Genomic DNA, 19,484 nt, shown 5'->3' on the forward strand with positions numbered 1-19,484 from the left:
TGTGTTAGGCTAGTTATGAAGTGAAAAGGTTTGTTTTGAGTTTTGGTTGGAAGGATAGGGATTCAATAGAACAATAAGGTAAAACTAAAGCATTTTAGTCCATTGGGCATGATGGAGTCAAAGAAGAATGGTTTCCTGGGTTAAGCTTCTTATTAGAGGATTTCTCACAGAGCAAGGTGTTCAAATATGGAACAATTTATAGGCTGAAATCTGATGGAATGGAGTCAATGGGTGAAGGGCAATTAAGAATCCTTCATCATGTTGACAGAGGGAAAGTGGATGATTACTGTTATGGAGCAATTAAGAATATCTTAGCTAATATTCAAGATGAAAGAACTAGGGGAAACAAGAGCAATTACGAATTCACTGTTTATGCTAATTCCGAAGAAAACATTAATAATAATAGAGATTGAAAACAGAGTGCAAACAAGCAAATTCTGGGTTATTCTTTTTCTCTATTATTTATAACATGAAATATAGATGATATAATAAACACAGAGACTGTAAAACACAAGTTAGAAGAGACTTATTGATCCATGAAATGATTCAAGAATTCTGCAACATGGTCCTTAGCATCAAATCTTCATCCAAAGAGCAAGACAAATTGGTTCCAACAGTATTTTTATTCCAAAATTGCTCAGTATTACAGTCACAGCTACGAACTTTCACCACCAACCAACCCCAAATACTTCGTCGGGGGGGGGAGGGGGGGGTATTTATACAAAACTATCAAGATATTACAAAAAATATCTGATAGAAACAAATATCTGCTAACAATTAATGTTTCTTTTACATAGATAGAGACAGACAGTCTCGAAAACAGGGAGGCAATAAATAGATGTAATAAATTCGTGCTGCGCTGGTTGATCTGAATTTATGAGAAGTACTGGAGGTAGATGCTTCAAGTTGGTTTCCTAGCTGTTTCCTATGGATCTTTTGCGCTAATCTTTCTACTTTGGCCGGACTTCCTTTAATATTGATGTGACACATTTTGACCTGCAGGACCGTGGTTATTTTCTATTCTGCGCATTGAAATAAATGGTGCACCATTTGCATTGATCAAAGACGAGTTTACAGGATTTCTAACATGCTCTGCCACCACTCTGGTCCTGGTATTTTATGTCTTTGCATCTTCCTTAAAGTCTCATCAGCCTCTGTGTACCTGAAAAAATTAGGTGGGATGGTGAACAGATGCTTCGCCTCATGCTCTATGAAAAATAGATTTTCCATGTTGTCATAAAGGGACTGGCCAGATGGAAGTGCTTTTTATGTTGAAGTACTTGAAGATGCACTAGTTTGATTGACAGAAAATGTATTTAATTTGTGTACATAGTCCTTGAGCTTCATCAAATGATCATTATCTCCCACAGGACTCGGCAAACCCTTTTGATTCAGGACTGTAAATTTGTCTGTGAAAGAATCTATTTCTACCTGCATGTCCTGGCATCTTCTGTCCAGGTTTTGCATTAGAGTTCTCATGGTGAGAACTCTCTTGATGTCCAAAATGGTACCTATTCTGTCTCTAATGTCCAGCGCTTCCAGTTCTTCACTGGTCTTGGTATTCAAAAAATGTATTAGCCTGTTAGCTTGCTCAGGCATTTGTCCCAATATGGCTCTTGTTTTCTGAACTTCTACTTGGGCCACTTTTATCAAATCAATCTGTTCATAAATGGTCTGAATAGACCTCCATATATCACTAAATTATTGAATGATGTTGGCCCACAAAATTCCTCTGATTTCTGCCAGAGGCTTATGCAGAGAGAGATCTTTTTCCAAGACTCTTACCTTGTTTTCCAATGTTTTGACTTCTCTTGTTTTTTCTGCCACAGTCATTTTGGATTTATCATAGCTTTGTTCAATCTTTGCCAATTTTTCTTTGACTTGCTTTAATTCAGATACTTGGAGTTTCAACTCCTCCATGGCTTTGATTAATTGCTCTGTGGTCATAGCAGTGCTGCTGCCTGGTGCTGTTGTTGTTGATGTTGCTCCTGCTGCTGATGCTGGGACAGTGGGAGGCACTGCTGTTATAACTGTGGGAGGGGCAGTTGTGACTGTTGGAGTTACTTGAGGTGGCTGGGAGGTTGACTCTCCCTGCTTTTCTTGTAATGCTTTCTCCAATGCCTGCTCTGTCTCACTCAATCTTTCGTTCAACCTCATGAGTAGGTCCATCATGTCCTCTTCGGACTTCTGTTGTACAACATCTGCTATTTGTGAATGCATAGAAGGAGGCATTTTGAGCTGTTTTCTGAGGGCAACAATGTCCTCTTCCTTTTTCTTCATTAGTGCTCTTATGTCTTTGGAATCTTTGGGATCATGTCCCAGTTCAATGATAATATCCTCCAAGGATTTAATCTTGTTGTCTTTTGCTAAAGAGGAGGATTTCTCTAAGTCTAGCTGAGCAGAGGTGTTCTCCCATGCTTTTTGCAATTTGTGAGCCAACATTGCTTTGTTAGCTAGTGTAGAATAAAGCCATTTGGGTCATATGGTACCCACCAGAAGCTTTTCTTCAATTTCAGGTCTTCCCCTAGTATTTTATCAGCATCTTCCCATGCTTCCCTTTTGTTAATGATAAAGGGGCCTAATTGGTTTCTTATCCTCAGCTGAGCTTTTTTCTTCACATTGCAAAAATGAGTTAAATCTGCATTAATAAGTTGCCTGAAATACTCCAGAGCAAACAGTCTCATAGGCACATATTTGGGCAGCTTATAAGGGCACAGCTCACAGCCATATATCCTGATTTCAGTGTGATCCTGGTAGAAGTACCAGTCACCTATCCTGTAGTTCTTGGAGAGCTGTAAGATCTTTTTTATGTCACTAGAGAGCCTAGGAGGAGAATTTCCTATTAATAGAGTGGAAGCAGGATGTATAAACAGGTCAATGAATTCACAGTAGGTGTAAGGAGATTCAACAATCTTGTGGAAGACAGAGGTCCAAAAGATTACAGACCTCCTCTCTCCTTTGGAATCTAATTTCCTGATGGGAAATATAGAAATGTCTGGGTGATAATACAACAATAGATGGTATATGAAAGTTGTATATTTAAACACTCCTTCTCTTTCCAAATTGATAAATTGACCATGGATTTTGTCAGCAATGAAAGAGGCATAGTCATACTTAATAGCAGGGGGCTATCCTGGAGTAAAGGTGGATAACATAACCATGACAATCTCATCTACAAATTCACTGGACCTAAATCCCAAGATTGCTGCTATCATGTCAAGAATAATTCTTCTAGTCTCATTGAACCAAACATGTAAATAAGGAGGTGGACCTTGGGGCTGGCAATCTGGTTTCATGAATAACTTAGCAATCCGAGCTATTTCTACAGTGGACAATTGAGAGCCTTTCTCAAGTAAAAATCCCATGGAAAGAGGAGCAAGAGGCTGAACTGGATGGAAGTGTAGCATCTCATTGATAGACTCAGCAGTTATATAGAAAGGGACAGTTTGTGATGTAGTCATAAATGCTTTACTCACAGGGTCATAATTGGCACAACAGTGGCGAATAATATCCGGGAACACATTGACTGAGGGAAGGTAATACCTGGGGAGATTGGATTCCCATATTCCATAGATATTAGATTTGTTCAAATGACTATTTCTGACTAGGCAGAAGGAATGAAGACGATTTTGGCAACTAATCGGGTCTTATATTTGGAAATCTCTGTTGGCTAAGGGCAAATGATGCTGGTCTGTTTGAGGTGCATTGAGAGGTGCGACATTGAGGGCCACTGGGGTTTCCATTGTTCAATTCTCTGTGTTTTTTACTAGAAGTTGAACTTATGTGGAAAAAGGACAACAGAGCAGTTTTGGATGGGCTTGGTATGGCACTTATGGATTGTTTTGTCTTAGATTTGGCCCTTACAGGTACAATTTTGCAGAGGAAAACTAAAAGCACAGGTTTGGGAGGTGGAACAGGGTAAATACCTGTGCTTTGGAAGCGCACGAGAGTAATTTGTAGGCTGACTGACGAGTTGAGAGCAGGTTACTGGACTTTGCTGGTCGGGATGGCGGACTGGATTTCGTGTAGCTTCTTGGACGTTAATTTTGCATGCAACAGTCTTGTGAAATAGACGAATGAAAATGAACGAAAATGATGTTTTTTACGGGTTTTTTGACAAAAAATCGGCTTCGCGGGCTTTTTGGCGACTTTGGTAGGATAACGTCAACATGACGGGATAGTTTGTCGTGTAGTGAACGGTACGGAAGGTGACGTGGCGATGATGTGGTCGTGACGTCAGCGGGGGCAGTAAGTGGTTTGGGCCCACACCACTTATGGGCCAAGGTGGTATCGGGTGGAAGGGCCGCGAGCATGCCGGGAGGGCGCCGCATGTCCCGTGTACGGTGGGAATACCGCCGGCTCCCTGGGCGGTAAATATTGGGCGCGGAGGGCCTTGCGATATAATCATGGTCCGTCGGATGTGAGGGCCCAGATCCAACGGCTGGCGCTCAATGGAGATGGCAGAGGGCTATGGCGCGGGGGCCCAATCATATTAAATGCTTTTTTAATGGTTTCGAGACTCGTTTGATTGGTTAGCGGGGTTTGACTTTGTTAATCAATTAACGTGGGGTTAATTGATTCCAACACAATGCAGGGGTTAGGGTTATTTACTAAGTTCCAAGTGAACCTATAAATTCCCAACTTTAACAGGAATATGGTTTATATTTAAACCGGGGCGGGGAATATTAGAACATAGGATTTTTATTTTATATACATACTACGGGAGGGGAGGAATATAGGGATTTTATATAGTAATGTTAATGTGTTAGTATGAGAGATATGTTTGAACAAAAAGCACTAAGTTGTAGAGTCAAAAACTTAGGCTTAGGGCAATGAAAAGGGTTTTACACCAGAAATGTGGCTTCTTTTCCTATGGAAAGAATGTTATACTTCTCAGGCCTTTTCATGAAATGGAGTGATTTAGGAATATTCAGCAGATGTCAATATCCTTGGGGGAGGTTAGTAAGTAATTTTGGGAGAGGTGTGAGGGGAAGTTAGACATGCATCACTTGACTTGTAACCAAACCATTGCCATTGTACTTATGATATCAAATGAGATGAACCTCTTGGGAAACAAAAATTAATCATAAGCATGCTTCTGCAACACCAAACTGCCTACCCAACCTACAGTACCTAACATTTTTTCTTCTTCTTCCATGGGTGCACTTGAACTAGCAAACCCTTATAGCTTTTCTTTTCTTTTTACTGCAATGCTATCTAAGTCTGCCCTTATTTCTTCCAAGGGCTCAGATTTAGCTGTTGAGCACCTTTGCTTCTCTATCTAACTATTTATCTGCCAAGCTTGAACTATTTGGATAGATTTTATTCTCTATCGTTAAAACAAGAAATTCAAACATGAACTGGCCAAGATTAAACTGTTTGGCCATCCATCAACCGTGGCAATAGTCAAACTAACTGCACACAATGAGATTTTTTTTTTGCAAAAATAGATAGTAGTGGCATTTTGGACTAGCACACTTTCCTGGTCTTCTTTATTTGGGGTTCATTTCTTTTTTTTTTGACCATTTCATTCTTTTTGCCCTTTGATATTTCTTTTAGGGCATACCCTCTTTTCATTTTTTAATTTTTTGATCTTTTCAAAATATGGAACCTTTGCAGCATGGAAAGGATGAACATATTTGGCATTTTACCAGTCAATCATGAAATATGACACCTATTGGTATAGGATCATAACACTGGCTCCACTTGGGGATGGCTTTTCCTAGTGAAAAGTCAAGAACAGCAGTTCAGATGGCCTTATGTTCAATTCTTGTTGCATTCTGAAATATTCCTTTGCTGTAAACAAACTGTACATATGACCTTGTAAAATATAGATATCTCTTTATAGGCTGATCCAAACATTTGCACTTCTGTTTTGGATACTTTGTTTGAATGTTTGTTCTCATATTTTCAGTTCCCAAGACTTCTTTTTTCATCTTCTGTTTGAACTAAAAAGGTAACACAAAAAGGTGGTAAAGTTCCTTGACTGTTCCTCAAAATTTCCTACATATTCCTTCCCATTTTTATTGCTGTAATAAACTGCATAAACTAAACATTGTTATGTACAAAAGTTAGAGTCCCGATATATCAACAAACTGAATCAAAATAATGCTTCAACATCTGACCATTAATTGGTCCATCTTATGCTTCTGTACCATCCAGGCTTTTCAAAAAGTAAGTATTGTTTCCCTGTGAGGCCTGAATGATAAAAGGTCCCTTCCACAGGAAGTCAAACTTCCCATGTTTTCCTTTATTTTCTCTTCTGGAATCCCATTTGAGAACTTTGTCTCCTATGAAAAAATCCTCTGCTTTAGTCCTCTTGTCAAATATCTTCTTAAGTTTTTCTTGTAGCACTTGAGATCTTTGATATACCTCTTCTCTAGTCTGCTGCAAATGTATAGTCTAATTTATTCTTCTCTGGATGTCATTGGGCTATACTTGGACTTCTTGCAACAATTTCATTACAGGTATTCCCAAGGATGAAGGAAATATAGTTTCCATACCATATACAAGCTCATAGGGACTGGTTCCAATGGATCTCTTGGTAGTTAACCTGTCTGCCCATAGTGCATTTATAAGCATTTTATGCCAATTTTTTTTGTTTTGCTCCAATACTTTCTTAATGATATTCATCAGGCTTTTGTTTGATGACTCGGCTAAACCATTACCTTGGGGGTAATAGGCTGTGGAGTGGCCTAAGGTAATGTGGTATCTATGACAAAAATTGATCATTCTTTTGGATTTAAAAGCAGTAACATTGTCTGTTATAATCTTTTCAGGACAGCCAAATCTAGACAGGATGTTGGTTTCTAAAAATTGCATGATCACTGAGTCATTGGCTTGTCTACAAGGGATGGTCTCAATCCACTTGGTGAAATAATATTTAGCAGTCAAAATCCATTTATGCTGGCCAAAAGAGGGAGGGTGAATTTCCCCAATGAAATCTAAACCCCATTGCTGAAATGGTCTTTCAGTGGAAACTGGTCTAAGGGGTAGAGGCAGAAGTTTCCTCTTGCCTTCAAAGATTTGACATTTATGGCAAGCAGTAACAAACTTTTTGACATCAGCAAACAAGGTGGGCCAGTAAAATCCAGCCCTTAGGATTTTATCAGCAGTTGATTTCCAATACAAATGTCCACCACAGTCCCCTGCATGAAATTCTTTGAGCACTTTGTCAGTTTCATCTTTTATTAGAAAATTTAATAGAACACCTTCATGATTTTTCCAAAAGAGAGCACCATCTAAAATAAAAAACTTTAAAGCTTTCATTTTTATAAACCTTTTCTTTGTTCTGGATAACCCTAGAGGAGCCTGCAGGTTTAATAATACATAACATATATCAGCATACCAAGGTGATTCAAGGAAGGCCTGACTGATTTGTGGAGTCGCCATCTCCTGTTCATTATCCAGTTCATTAATATCTAGGGCTTGGCAATTGGTTTTAGTTAAGAGTTTAGCCAATCCTTGTCCTTTTACAAGCTTTGTCGGTTTTATTTCAATATCATACTCTAATATAGTACCAATCCATTTTCTTCTTTTGCCTTCAATCCCCTCTTGGGTCAGGATATCTTTGACAATAGTGTTTGGCACATAAGCTATTATATGAGAGTACAGTACGTAGACTCTGAAATATTTGATGGCTTTCACAAGTGCATAAGCCTGCTTTTCAATGATTGGGTATTTTAGAGGTGCATCCCTTAGTGCTTTGCTAAATAAAGCTATGGGTTTTTCACATCCTTGTTCATCTTTCTGTAGTAAAATAGCAGCAATAGTGTGTTCAGATGCAAATGAAAATATAATGAAGTCTCTGTCAAATTTTGGGCTTGTAAGGACTGGTGTTTTGGTTAAGGCTATCTTGATTTCTTCAAATGCCTGTTTGGCTTCTAATGTCCATTTGACCTTGGAATCCTTTTTCAGTATATTATTCAACAATCTTATTAGTTCAACCAGGTTGGGTATGAATCTTCTTAGGAAATTTACTTTCCCTAGGAAAGCTTGGAGTTCTTTGACATTTCTGGAATGTGGGATTTGCAAAATGGCTTGTATTCGGTCAGGGTCAATTTTGATGCCATCTCTTGAGATTATGTGACCCAGCAGTTTGCCCTCTTCTAGGCCAAATAATGACTTCTTTGGATTCAGTGATATACCATATTTTCTGCAGGTTAAAAACACTTGTCTGAGATGATCTAGGTGCTGCTGATCTGATTTGGAAAACACAGTGAGATCATCTAAGTATATGACTAGAAAATCATGAATTTCCTTAGCAAAAGCTATGTCCATTGCACGTTGGAAGGTTGCCCCTGCATTTTTGAGTCCAAATGGCATTTTCACATATTTGAAAGTTCCCCATGGAGTAGTAAAAGCATTTTTTTCTTGATCATCAGGGTGAACTAAAATCTGGTTAAAGCCTGAAAACCCATCTAGCAGTGAAATTTTAGAGGCACCTACTACCCTTTGTAAAATGTGGTCCATCTTAAATAAGGGGTAGTGGTCTTTTAAAAAGACTTTATTTAGATTTCTCAAATCAACACACAGTCTGATCTCTCCTGTTTTCTTCCTAGTGGGCACTAAATTAGAGACCCATTCTGAAAATCTGATGGGTGCAATTATCCCAGCTTCATACATTCTTTTGACTTCTTTTTCAATTAGAGGGAGGAGTACAGGGTTGACCCTTCTGAGTTTTTGCTTGAAAGGTTTTTGATTTTCTTTGAGGGGTATGGTATGCTGAATCACAGATCATAGGATTTGAGATCTTCATAACCCCATGCAAAAACGTCTTGAAATTCTTTGAACAGTTCAATATATTTCAGCTTTTGTTCAGGAGGCAATGCTTTGGAAAATTTTACCATTTTGGGATTCTGTTCAGTCCCTAGGTTACAGTCCTCAATTTCTGCATTTAAAGGCTTCATTTTGGGTTTCCTTGGGATATCATTAGAATAAAAAATGTCTTCCAGAGGAGTTAATCCTGTGGGCAAAAAATTGTCCTTTAAATCAATAACTTCGGATTCTCCTCCTATAGTTTCATCCAAGTCTATTTCTTTAAGCTCTTGCAACTATTTGCTGGTAAATTTTGTTGGATGTAGTATTTGAGTTGTTGTTTCAGTTGAAATATGTGTTTCAACTTTGTCTATTTGATCAATTTCACAAACAGTGCCTGTGTCTATATTTGTGTTGGAGAATTCTTCTTTTAAGGTCAGGAAATTTTTAATTTGAGTGTCATTGTCAAACACTTGCCAGTTTTTAACCTTGTCTGGTACAATTGGCCTGTGTTTAATTTTAGCTGTAAAATGATGATTAGGCTCAAATGGCAGTTTGCAAGTGCTGGCAAATGTTGCCAAACTGTGAGCATGCAAATTGTGTTTCCTTGGAATTTTGGCAAGTTGTGATTCTAGGAAGGTGTTGAGTATTTCAATTGCTGCCCCTCTATAAGACCTTAATCTGATAACATTTGTGAGGAAGTTTCCTTTCATTTGTTGGATGAATAAATCAGAGTCTCCCAAAATTGATACCCTAACTGCCCCTAGACTTTTGATCAATTTGAGTCCTAACAAGAGGGCTTCATATTCAGCCATGTTATTAGTGACCTGTATGCATGTCCTTCAGCATGATCATTTTCCATATTATGTATCCAAATTCCTGCCCCTGCTCCTAGTTTATTTACTGATCCATCAAACTCTAAATACCAAAGGATTTCATTATTACAACTAGTATCAGGGATTTTAGAAATTTGCCTACTAGGGAGATTTGGCTCTTCAGTTTCATGAGGTTTCCCTTGTGTGTCTGTTGTATCATTGGTCACACAAATTTCTTGAATCTGAACACTAGATTTCTCATTTATGAATTCTTTCTGCTCTAAAGCTACAACCTTGCTATCAGTTGGAGGGCAAATTTCAGCATTGTATAAGATGAAGGAGTCCATATCAGAATGCATGGAATAGATGGGAAAATTTTGGGGTTTCTCTTGGCTGCTCACCACGTATTTCATCAAAGTTTCACGATACAATCTCTTTGGCTATCCAAATACTGAAATGGTGGCATAGGACATGTCCAACTGTAAAGATCCCTGGAGCTTTGCACCCCAAGATCTAGACAGCAACATGCCATATTTTGGTGGAATATCAGCTACCACTACATCCATTAAAATTGTCTTGGTAGGGTATTGAACTAGTGATACACATAAATCTTTGATCAATCCTAGACATCTGACCTGGCTTGAATCAAAAGAGAACAAGTCTTTGTATGGCCTGGTGATATCTAGGTCCAACTTTTCCATTACAGATTTGGGCATTAAATTATGGGAAGCTCCAGAATCAAACATTGCATTGTGCAGTATTTTTTCATGAATATTCAGACTTACATAGAAAGGAGGAACCCCTCCATCTACTGCTTTACCGTTTACTTCAGGACCAAAAATTAATTCTGGTTGGTCATCAAGGACATTTACTGCATCTCTGTTTTCTGAAATTTGAAGTGATCTACTGATTTGTTCTCTATAGACATCATGCTTAGCCAATTCTGACAATGGAATTGCTATCTTTAATTTTCCTATTTCGGTCTCAAGGTTAAAAGGTTTTTCTGTTTGAATTTTTCGTTTCGGGTAGTGAGATTCTCTTTTTCTGCTGTTTTTCAATGATTTTTCCTTTGTTGGGAGCAATGTTATGGGCCGAAGTTACTTCTATGTCAATTCTAGGAGGTTCTTTCACAATTTCTTTGGAAGGAATGGGAGCTGAAGATTGTTTTTTAGGTTGCTGATCATCTGATATATCTTCAACTGTAGGATTGTTTGGGTTAGGAATTGCTTTAGGAGGAGTTTGTATAGGAGGGTTCTTGATTTTAGGTCTGCTAGATTGTTTAGTTTCTTTCTGTTTGTTGTTATCAGGGACATCTATTCTTCTGCTTCTCAGATTATATTGCTTGTGGACTTCATAGACAAGGGTGTCATATCCCTCCCTAAAGTCAAATGATTCTCCTGACTAGATTTGGAATTGGTTAAGAGTGTGAGCCTCTTGGTCTTCTTGGGTTAAGAAAATTTGTTGTTCACTACTAAGCCCCATTAAGTTAATTTGAGAGTCTTCCGTTGGTTCACTAGAAGTTGAAGCTTCAACATAGCTTTCTTGGAATGGAGGTCTAATGTTTTGGTCAGGGCCAGCCTTTCCAGTATTGGGATTCTGATTTTTCCCGAAATTTGGGTTTCTTCCAAGGTTATTCGGTTGTCCATCCCAGGGGACTTCCTCTCAATTGTTTCTACTCTATCACCAAGTTTGTCCATTCTTTTAATGATAGCATCTAATTTATGCTCAAATGCAGAAGGTTCTTCTTTGATGGGCATCCTTCTTTCGGCTCTAGCTCGGGCTCGTTTAGAAATCAGGTTGGCCTCAACACTGACAGCTATACTTTGCATGTCTTCTAGGCTTCGAGGAGCTCTTTCCCTACGCTGGTATGCCATGTTAGAGTCAAATCCATTAGAAAATTTGATTAAGGCCCAATCTGGTGGAGGTCTAAGATTTTGAGGGATAGCATTGTAAACATTGTTAAATTTGGTGCAATAATCTTGAACAGTTTCTTGTGGACCTCTTCTCAAGTTTTCATATTCTGATAAAATGTGGAGAGGATCTTTCTTCTTTTCCCATCTATTTAGCAAGGTTTGATAAAGAGCTTCAGGATCATTGATAGTGTTTGCAGGGAGTGCTCTAAACCAGGTTCTGACATCTCCAGTTAAGCTTTGGACAAAAATTTCCATTCTAACATCATCATCATCAATCTTATAGTTTTCAAAATAATCCATCATTTTCTTGGTGTGTTGTTGAGATGTGTAAGTGCCAGTACCATCAAAATAGGTGATTCTGTTTTGATAATGTTGAGTCATAGCCCCTGGATTTGCAGGCAATTGCAGGGGAGCATATCGGTTTGCCATATTTGCAGAGCTAAATGTAGCAGCGGGAAGAGCAGGGATATTAGATGAAATATGTGCTGTGGATGGGGGAGTGGAAAAGATGGTTTGAAGCGCTAATGGTGAACTAGGAGAAGCAACAGTAATGGCAAAAAGGACTGATGCTTTTGCAGGAGTAAGCTCAGATTGGGTAAGGTTCTGCTGGCTTCTAAGGTGCTTAGGAATCGGATTAGGATTTTGGAACACAGGTGGGGGATTTGGATCTGGATTTGATCTGGTGTAACGGATCTTCTTCTTTGGAGCTAGCTTCTAAATATATTTTTGGTTTTTTGTTGAAATATTTGAAGGATACAACTTTTAACAGTATGTTTCTAGTAAGTTTAAAAATGTGGGAGTTTGAATTTTCCTAAAGACCTATTGAAACAGGGAACTGATCAAGTATTTGAGACAATTGTTCAAAGCCTAAAACTAGACTGGAGATCAACTGAAGCAGCTTTTATTTACTCCTGTAATTGCATAGCAAAAACAGTTTCAAAGGCTACCTGGCTAACTTTAGGCTCCATCTGTAGTTTTAACAAATAAACAACAATAACAAGCAATTTATTCAGGTCCCTAGTGGAGTCGCCAATGATGTTATCACTCAGGTTGTTCCCAAAAGTTGTAAGAAAGGGAATACGGCCAAGGCAACCATAGACCAATCTTTTAGACACAGATTCTAGCCAATCTGGATCCAGAGAGGGCTCTCTCTTTATAATTTATCTTTGTTTTGAGGTGTGTTAGGCTAGTTATGAAGTGCAAAGGTTTGTTTTGAGTTTTGGTTGGAAGGATACAGACTCAATAGAACAGTAAGGTAAAACTGAAGCATTTCAGTCCATTGGGCATGATGGAGTCAAAGAAGAATGGTTTCCTGGGTTAAGCTTCTTATCAGAGGATTTATCACAAAGCAAGGTGTTCAAATATGGAACAATTTATAGGCTAAAATCTAATGGAATGGAGTCAATGGGTGAAGAGCAATTAAGAATTCACTGTTTATGCTAATTCTGAAGAAAACATTAATAATAACAGAGATTGAACACAGAGTGCAAACAAGAAAATTCTGGGTTATTCTTTCTCTATTATTTAGATCATGGAACATAGATGATATAATAAACACAAAGACTGTAAAACATAAGTTATAAGAGACTTATTGATCCATGAAATGATTCAAGAATTCTGCAACATGGTCCTTAGCATCAAATATTCATCTAGAGAGAAAGACAAATTGGTTCCAATAGTCTTTTTATTCCAAAATTGCTCAGTATTATAGTCACAGCTACGAACTTTCACCACCAACCAACCCCAAATACTTCATCTGTGGGGGTATTTATAGAAAAAATGTCAAGATATTACACAAAATATCTGATAGAAACAAATATCTACTGACAATTAATGTTTCTTTTACATAGATAGAGATAGACAGTCTCGAAAATAGGGACGCAATAAATAGATGTAATAAATTCGTGCTGCGCTGGTTGATCTGAATTTATGAGAAGTACTGGAGATAGATGCTCCAAGTTGGTTTCCCAGTTGTTTCCTATGGATCTTCTGCGCTGATCTTTCTGCTTTGGCCGGACTTCCTTTAATATTGATGTGACACATTTTGACCCGCAGGACCGTGGTTATTTTCTGTTTTGCGCATTGAAATAAATGGTGCACCATTTGCATTGATCAAAGACGAGTTTACAGGATTTCTAACATGCTCTGCCACCACTCTGGTCCTGGTATTTGATGTCTCTGCAGCTTCCTTAAAGTCTCATCAACCTCTGTGTACCTGAAAAAATTAGGTGGGATGGTGAACAGATGCTTCACCTCATGCTCTATGAAAAATAGATTTTCCAGGCTGTCATAAAGGGACTGGCCAGATGGAAGTGCTTTTTCTGTTCAAGTACTTGAAGATGCAATAGTTTGATTGATAGAAAATGTATTTAATTTGTGTACATAGTCCTTGAGCTTCATCAAACGATCATTATCTCCCACAGGACTCGGTAAACCCTTTTTATTCAGGACTGTAAATTTGTCTGTGAAACAATCTATTTCTACCTGCATGTCCTGGCATCTTCTGTCCAGGTTTTGCATTAGAGTTCTCATGGTGAGAACTCTCTTGATGTCCAAAATGGTACCTGTTTTATCTCTAATGTCCAGCACTTCCAGTTCTTCATTGATCTTGGTATTCAAAAAATGTATTAGGCTGTTAGCTTGCTCAGGCATTTGTCCCAATATGGCTCTTGTTTTCTGAACTTCTACTTGGGCCACTTTTATCAAATCAATATGTTCATAAATGGTCTGAATAGACCTCCATATACCACTAAATGATTGAATGATGTTGGTCCACAAAATTCCTCTGATTTCTGCCAGAGGCTTATGCAGAGAGAGATCTTTTTCCAAGGCTCTTACCTTGTTTTCCAATGTTTTGACTTCTCTTGTTTTTTCTGCCACAGTCATTTTGGATTTATCATAGCTTTGTTCAATCTTTGCCAATTTTTCTTTGACTTGCTTTAATTCAGATACTTGGAGTTTCAACTCCTCCATGGCTTTGATTAACTGCTCTGTGGTCATAGCAGTGCTGCTACCTGGTGTAGTTGTTGTTGATGTTGCTCCTGCTGCGGATGCTGGGACAGTGGGAGGCACTATTGTTATAACTGTGGGAGGGGCGGTGGTGATTGTTGGAGTTACTTGAGGTGGCTGGGAGGTCGACTCTCCTTGCTTTTCTTGTAATGCTTTCTCTAATTCCTGCTCTGTCTCACTCAATCTTTCATTCAACCTCATGAGCAGGTCCATCATGTCCTCTTCGGACTTCTGCTGTACAACATCTGCTGTTTGTGGATGCATAGAAGGAGGCATTTTGAGCTGTTTTCTAAGGGCAACAAAGTCCTCTTCCTTTTTATTCATTAGTGCTCTTATGCCTTTGGCATCTTTGGGATCATGTCCCAGTTCAATGATAATATCCTCCAAGGATTTAATCCTGTTGTCTTTTGCTAAAGAGGAGGCTTTCTCTAAGTCTAGCTAAGCAGAGGTGTTCTCCAATGAGTTTTGCAATTTGTGAGCCAACATTGCTTTGTTAGCTAGTGTAGAATACACCATCTCTCATGTCTATTTGTGCAACTCAATCTGGTCTATTGGATGAATGTCTTTGGCCAAGACCTCGAGATTTGTCCTGATATAATCAGCTGCTGATTGTGGTTGCTGCACCTTGGGATTGAAGTAGCTCATGATCATCTTCCCTTCCTTAATGTCATATGCTGATATTAACCTTTGCTATTTTGTGGGGGCCATCTTAAGATATTGGTCATAAATTTGCAGCCTCAATGGATCATTTCTAGCCCTTATTTCTATGAAAGTTCTTTTGACATCAGAGCTTTGCTTGCTTGGTGGCCTTGTGGATGAAAATTCCACACTATGTTGCCTTTCCAGCTCCTGCCTGTGTGAACTGATCGATGTGTCTATCGCCGGGGATGTCTGTGGGCTAGTTGCCCTCTCACCTCTTAGGCTTTCTATTGTCTTTTCAATGATTTCCTCTTCAGATAGAGGATTGAGTCTTTGCCTTTTAGCACCTGGTTGTTCAGTAGGTCCACTGATGGGTGTGGTCTCTTCTCTATCTCTCTTCTTGCCCTTTTCCTCATTTAGAGGAGTCTGTAGTGCTGGTATTTCTACTGCTTTGGTCTGCACTGGAAGAATTTTCTCCTGCTGATCAGTCATTTCTTGTTGCTCTGTGCCTGCCACTTCCTTGCCCTTTGAAGAACTTGAAATTGGTACGCTGGCCTCTTGTGTAGGTTGCTGTGAAGTCCCAGCAGAAGATGTACCCACTCCGGCTTGTTGAGGCAGCTTGAAAGATACCTGCCCAAAAGAGTCCAGGTCAAGGGTCTTTTCTAAATCTTTCATAGCTTGTTCCATTTTTTTTTTCCGAGTAAGTTCTTCTACTAATGTACCCTCTATCCACTCATCCTGATTAGCATATTGTTCTACCTCCAGGATCCTATGATGAGAGTAAGCTAATAGCCGGTTTTTTACTTTCCTTTCGTTTATAAAGCCATTTGGGTAATATGGTACCCACCAGAAGCTTTTCTTCAATTTCAGGGCTTCCCCTAGTATTTTATCAGCATCTTCCCATGCTTCCCTTTTGTTAATGATAAAGGAGCCTAATTGGTTTCTTATCCTCAGCTGAGATTTTTTCTTCACATTGCAAAAATGAGTTAAATCTGCATTAATAAGTTGCCTGAAATACTCCATTGCAAACAGCCTCATAGGCACATATTTGGGCAGCTTATAAGGGCACAGCTCACAGCCATATATCCTGATTTCAGTGTGATCCTGGTAGAAGTACCAGTCACCTATCCTGTAGTTCTTGGAGAGCTGTAAGATCTTTTTTATGTCACCAGAGAGCCTAGGAGGAGAATTTCCTATTAATAGAGTGGAAGCAGGATGTATAAACAGGTCAATGAATTCACAGTAGGTGTAAGGAGATTCAGCAATTTTGTGGAAGACAGAGGTCCAAAAGATTACAGACCTCCTCTCTCCTTTGGAATCCAATTTCCTGATGGGAAATATAAAAATGTCTGGGTGATAATACAACAGCAGATGGTATATGAAAGTTGTATATTTAAACACTCCTTCTCTTTCCAAATTCATAAATTGACCATGGATTTTGTCAGCAATGAAAGAGGCATAGTCATACTTAATAGCAGGGGGCTATCTTGGAGTAAAGGTGGATAACAGAACCAGGACCATCTCATCTACAAATTCACTAGACCTAAATCCCAAGATTGCTGCTATCATGTCAAGAATAATTCTTCCAGTCTCATTGAACCAAACATGTAAATAAGGAGGTGGACCTTGGGGCTGGCAATCTGGTTTCATGAATAACTTAGCAATCCGGGTTATTTCTGCAGTGGACAATTGAGAGCCTTGCTCAAGTAAAAATCCCATGGAAAGAGGAGCAAGAGGCTGAACTGGATGGAAGTGTAGCATCTCATTGATAGACTCAGCAGTTATGTAGAAAAGGACAGTTTGTGATGTAGTCATAACTGCTTTACTCATAGGGTCATAATTGGCACAGCAGTGGCGAATAATATCCGGGAACACATTGACTGAGGGAAGGTAATACCTGGGGAGATTGGATTCCCATATTCCATAGATATCAGAATTGTTCAAATGATTGTTTCTGACTAGGCAGAAGGAATGAAGATGATTTTGGCAACTAATTGGGTCTTGTATTTGGAAATCTCTGTCGGCCAAGGGCAAATGATGCTGGTCAGTATGAGGAGCATTGAGAGGTGCGACATTGAGGGCCACCGGGGTTTCCATTGTTCAATTCTCTGTGTTTTTGACTGGAAGTTGAATTTCTGTGGAAAAAGGGCAACAGAGCAATTTTGGATGGGCTTGGTATGGCACTTATGGACTGTTTTGGCTTAAATTTGGCCCTTACAGGTACAATTTTGCAGAGGAAAACTAAAAGCATAGGTTCGAGAGGTGCAACAGGGTAAATACCTGTGCTTTGGAAGTGCACGAGAGTAATTTGCAGGTTGACTGACGAGTTGAGAGCAGGTTGCTAGACTTTGCTGGTCGGGGTGGCAGACTGGAGTTCGCGCAGCTCCTTGGACGTTAACTTTGCATGCAATAGTCTTGTGAAATAGACGAATGAAAATGAACGAAAATGATATTTTTTATGGGTTTTTTGACAAAAAATCGGCTTCGCGGGCTTTTTGGCGCTTTTGGTCGGATGACGTCAGCATGACGGGATAGTTTGTCGCGTAGCGGAGGGTACGGAAGGGTGACGTGGCGATGACGTGGTTGTGACATCAGCGGGGGTGGTAAGTGGTTTGGGTCTGCACCGCTTATGGGCCAAGGTGGTATTAGGTGGAAGGGCTGCGAGCATGCCGGGAGGGCGCCGCGTGTCCCGTGTACGGCGGGAATACCGTTGGCTCCTCGGGCGGTAAATATTGGGCGCGGAGGGCCTTGCGATATAATCATGGTCCGTCGGATGTGAGGGCCCAGATCCAACAGCTGGCGGTCAATGGAGATGGCGGAGGGCTATGGCGCAGGGGCCCAATCATATTAAATGCTTTTTTAATGGTTTCGAGACTCGTTTGATTGGTTAGCAGGGTTTGACTTTGTTAATCAATTAACGTGGGGTTAATTGATTCCAACACAATGCACGGGTTAGGGTTATTTACTAAGTTCCAAGTGAACCTATAAATTCCCAACTTTAACAAGAATATGGTTTATATTTGAACCCGGGGCGGGGAATATTAGAACACGGGATTTGTATTTTATATACATACTACGGGAGGGGAGGAATATAGGGATTTTATATAGTAATGTTAATGTGTTAGTATGAGAGATATGTTTGAACAAAAAGCACTAAGTTGTAGAGTCAAAAACTTAGGCTTAGGGAAATGAAAAGGGTTTTACACTAGAAATGTGGCTTCTTTGCCTATGGCAAGAATGTTATACTTCTCAGGCCTTTTCATGAAATGGAGTGATTTAGGAATATTCAACAGATCTAAATATCCTTGGGGGAGGTTAGTAAGTAATTTTGGGAGAGGTGTGAGGGGAAGTTAGACATGCATCACTTGACTTGTAATCAAACCATTGCCATTGTACTTATGATATCAAATGAGATGAACCTCTTGGGAAACAAAAATTAATCATGAGCATGCTTCTGCAACACCAAACTGCCTACCCAACCTACAGTACCTAACATTTTTTCTTCTTCTTCCATGGGTGCACTTGAACTAGCAAACCCATATAGATTTTCTTTTCTTTTTACTGCAATGCTATCTAAGTCTACCCGTATTTCTTCCAAGGGCTCAGATTTAGCTGTTGAGCACCTCTATCTAACTATTTATCTGCCAAGCTTGAACTGTTTGGACAGATTTTATTCTCTATCTCTAAAACAAGAAATTCAAACATGAACTGGCCAAGATTAAACTGTTTGGCCATCCATCAACTGTGGCAATAGTCAAACTAACTGCACACAATGAGATTTTTTTTTTGCAAAAATAGAATAGTCGTGGCATTTTGGACTAGCACACTTTCCTGGTCTTCTTTATTTGGGGTTCATTTCTTTTCTTTTTTGACCATTTCATTCTTTTTTCCCTCTGATCTTTCTTTTAGGGCATAGCCTCTTTTCATTTTTTAATTTTTTGATCTTTTCAAAATATGGAACCTTTGCAGCACGGAAAGGATGAACATATTTTGAATTTTACCAGTCAATCATGAAATATGACACCTATTGGTATAGGAGCATAACAGCTGGCTCAGAACTAGCTGAAAAATTCCCCAGTCGATGGCATGCCCTTTTTCTGGGAGCGACTAGAGGGTCCCAGTCACATGCATTCCCATGTCATGGGAGCGAATGAGGCTCCAGGTCAGTAAAATTTCAAGTTACCTTATGGGTTGGTCACGTGAAAGGGTTGGTTGGCTCCAGAAGTTTATGTAGCATGTGTAGAAGGTCATATTGGTTGTGTTTTGTGAGTTCCACTTCCTTAACGTTGCATGGGGAGTTGAATCATATCATAGTAGCCTCTCTTCACATGTTTACCCCAGCGGAATGGTC

This window comes from Pinus tabuliformis, chromosome 4_1 (assembly GCF_031772625.1).
Source record: "Pinus tabuliformis cultivar Carrire ecotype Pingquan chromosome 4_1, CPIR1, whole genome shotgun sequence".
NCBI lineage: Eukaryota > Viridiplantae > Streptophyta > Pinopsida > Pinales > Pinaceae > Pinus > Pinus tabuliformis.